This window comes from Apium graveolens, chromosome 4, assembly GCF_009905375.1.
Source record: "Apium graveolens cultivar Ventura chromosome 4, ASM990537v1, whole genome shotgun sequence".
Lineage (NCBI taxonomy): Eukaryota > Viridiplantae > Streptophyta > Magnoliopsida > Apiales > Apiaceae > Apium > Apium graveolens.
In genome coordinates, this window is record NC_133650.1 from 164,524,740 (window position 1) to 164,529,077 (window position 4,338).

Here is a 4,338-nt window from a genome sequence, read left to right on the forward strand (position 1 = left end):
CTCAACATCTCCTTGTAGCACTCCCAAGCTTCGCACATAGATTCTGTTGGTTGCTGCGCAAACTGCGTAAGTGCACTCCTCATAGCTGCAGTCTTGGCCATTGGATAGAATTTCACCAGAAACTTTTACGCAAGATCTTCCCAAGTAGTGATGGACCCAGCTGGTTCAAAATGTAACCAGTCCTTAGCTTTATCCCTCAGAGAGAATGGGAAAAACCTCAGCTTGATAGCCTCATCAGTATCACCATTATATTTGAAAGTACTACAGATCTCGACAAAATTCCTGATATGCATGTTGGGATCTTCAGTCGCAGCACCTCCGAAAGAAATAGAATTTTGCACCATCTGAATAGTACCCGGCTTGATTTCGAAAGTGTTAGCCTGAATAGTCGGATGAAGGATGCTTGACTGAATGTCATCAATTTTAGGCCGTGAAAAGTCCATAAGAGCTGGATCTGCTGCTGGAACTATACGATCACCCATGATTACTGGTTCTTTCTGCTCACTTTCCTTATCCAAATCTGCAAAATCTATCTTCTCCGGAATAACAAGAACTGAGTCTATCTCCTCAGCCGTATCTAGAGTCCTCTTGCGAGTGCGAGAACGTGTTTGCATAAATGCTCGCTAGAGTACCTGAAACAAAATTGGAAACAATAAGTAACACGTCATAATCAATGAGTCCTAATGATCACTGATGGCAAGTACATAAACTAAATAAATATGCCGAGTCCCCGGCAGCGGCGCCAAAAACTTGTTAGGCACAAAACACGTGCTAATAATTCACGCAAGTATACGTGTTCCCAAGTAATATAGAATAATTTTTAGTTCGTTCCCACAGAGACTCAGACTAATTATGTTCAATTAACACTCACTCACCAATGTATGATTACTTCTCAATGTCAAGATAATAACACTTAAGATTGATTTACTAATTATTAACTACAATTAACTACTAGAATAAAACACTTAAATAACACTTGAATTGACTATATTAAACACACACGAGATCATAACTTCATTACTACTTCCTTCAATAGTAATTGTTATTACCCTTAGCATGTAACGGTGATGATATTAATCTAACAACACGGAACTGGTAAAAGCCAACTTTCGTTGTACTAATACCATTCTACCAAACATCCACAATTAAGATATAAGTTGAATAGGCATCAATTATGTTGAGACCCTATATGTCTACAGAATTTAACAACATAACGATTTAAGTGCAAGTTATTCATTATAATTACACCGGGCAAGTAAAACGGTTAGAGTTACCCACTAATCATGCATACACAAACATGAACCTATGCTAGCATGGCAAGTTCTAAATCTCAAGATTCACTGTTGCTTCAGAAAAGATTAACAGACTATTTTATATGTTCACGACGCACATAAGACGAATAAGCACAACCTATGCTAGATATCATACAATCATCACACACCAAGGTATTGAACAACTAACTAAAGAAATCCATAGTAAATCCGTTACGACCCCATGATCATGATTAGCCCATGATAGAACTCATCGTCACCATGGGTTCATATGAAAACATGATAATAACACACAGTATAATCTAACAAAAATACTTATTAAAACCAGAGTACGTCACAAGAGAAATAAGGTTCAAAGTAAAGAAAACTAGCATCCACTGTTACAACGAATAAAAGAATCACAAGAAAATGTATGATTCCTCTTCTTCATTGTGATGTGCTAAAACGGTCTTCTTTCTTCTCTCCTTGCTCCTTGCTTGATACCACACGTCATGAGACGTCTCTGAAGATTACTTATATAGAAGCCCACAAGAACTAGCCGTCTCAGAAGTCCATCAGAATAAGAAGTGTAAAAATCCGATTTTAATTTCCCGTCTCCGGGAGGCCGCCCCAGCTTCCCGGGTAGGCGCCCCAGCTCCCAGACGGCCACCCCAGATCCTGAACGGGCGCCCAGCAGGTTACTGGAAAATATCACATTCTGCTCCTGATTTCTGCTGCATTCTGCTCCTAACTTCCCACAACCAATGCCAAGCACTTCCTAGGCTTATTTTTGATGAAATCTTCCTACATATGCAAGTTATACCCTGAAATGCAAAAAACTAGAAAAAACGCATCAAATACACAAAATACTTGATTTCAAGACATCAATTCAAGCCATTATAAGACGTTCTAAGTGGTATAAAATGCCATTTATCACACCCCCAAACTTAAATCGATGCTTGTCCTCAAGCGTCAAAGACTCAAAAACATGCATAAATGCAAACTACATGAAATATAGCGATCCCCCTCACAATGACTAAACCAACCAACTCATGACATCTCAACAAATGTAATTAGGCAGCTAAAGGTCAATCAAACTACACAAGCTAACATACAACTAGAAACGTGGTGTGTGCGGATGCTTAACAGATATGCTTCGAAACTAGATCAATTATCATGACTCGATTATCCTCAAGGCAATCACATGATTATACGAAGAATAAATTCTAGACACAAAATGACTTATAACACTTTAAGATCACTGGAGCTTATTATGAAATCATGCTTTTATTCAACACAACAAACAAATGCTTATTTGATTATGCCATGAGTGAGGTCCACAAAAGACTTATGCAATGGCATCCATTTAGAGAGCGGTAGGTTAGCGGATCCCAGACTATAAAAGCCTTAGGTCACTAGGCACAAAGTCCCCTAAGAACTTAATAACTCGAATACCAAAGAGCCCACTCGTGATCAATTATGCATTAAACTTTATTTTTCTCTTTTTTTTCTTTTTTTTTCTTTTTTTTTCTGAATTTTTTTTTCAAATTTCTGAGCAAGTGCGTTTCGCTCCCTCTTGCTCAACCCTAGACTACTCGCATAAAAATACGAGCCGGCTACTAGACATTTGACGCCTAGCCACAATTAGCAATGAATTCCAATTTTCACTCTAATTTTTTTCTTTTCATGCCTTTTATCATTAAGAGCCTATCATAAATTTTAAGCATAATCAATAGTTTAACCTCAAAAACCATCAAACCATGACAACAATCTAGTTCTTAAGCATACTCTAAGATTTGGTGAAATTACAAGTGTTTCTAACATGCATGTCAACCTACAAGATTCAACATCACTCTTACGCTATCACTACTCGCATCAATATCACAAATCAATCGGTAAAGCAACGCAAAAGGGATCATGATATATGCATGAGCTAAATGACATGATACATAAAGCTATAAAATAAAAAAACTATAAGGAAAAATATACAACTATATGAACTAAACTATCATGAATATGCAACTACATGACACACACAAAGTTTGGGGGTGTGATAAGTGGCATTTTATACCACTTAGAACGTCTTATAATGGCTTGAAATGATGTCTTGAAATCAAGTATTTTGTGTATTTGATGCGTTTTTTCTAGTGTTTTGCATTTCAGGGTATAACTTGCATATGTAGGAAGATTTCATCAAAAATAAGCCTAGGAAGTGCTTGGCATTGGTTGTGGGAAGTTAGGAGCAGAATGCAGCAGAAATCAGGAGCAGAATGTGATATTTTCCAGTAACCTACTGGGCGCCCGCTTAGGATCTGGGGCAGCCTTCTGGGAGCTGGGGCACCCGCCCGGGAAGCTGGGGCGGCCGCCCGGAGACGGGAAATTAAAATCTGATTTTTACACTTCTTATTCTGATGGACTTCTGAGACGGATGGTTCTTGTGGGCTTCTATATAAGTAATCTTCAGAGACGTCTCATGACGTGTGGTATCAATCAAAGAGCAAGGAGAGAAGAAAGAAGACCGTTTTAGCATATCGCAACGAAGAAGAGGAAGCATGCGTTTTCTTGTGATTCTTTTATTCATTGTAACAGTGGATGCTAGTTTTCTTTACTTTGAACCTTATTACTCTTGTGACGTACTCTGGTTTTAATAAGTATTTTTATTAGAGTATACTGTGTGTTATTATCATGTTTTCATATGAACCCATGGTGACGATGAGTTCTATCATGGGCTAATCGTGATCATGAGGTCGTAACGGATTTATGATGGATTTATTTAGTTAGTTGTTCAATACCTTGGTGTGTGATGATTGTATGATATCTAACATAGGTTATGCTTATTCGTCTTATGTGCATCGCGAACATATAAGATAGTCTATTAATCTCTTGTGAAGCGATAGTGAATCTTGAGATTTAGAACTTGCCATGCTAGCATAGGTTCATGTTTGTGTATGCATGATTAGTGGGTAACTCTAACCATTTTACTTGCCCTGTGTAATCATAATGAATAACTTGCACTTAAATCGTTATGTTGTCAAATTCTGTAGACATATAGGGTCTCAACATAATTGATGTCTATTCAACTTCTATC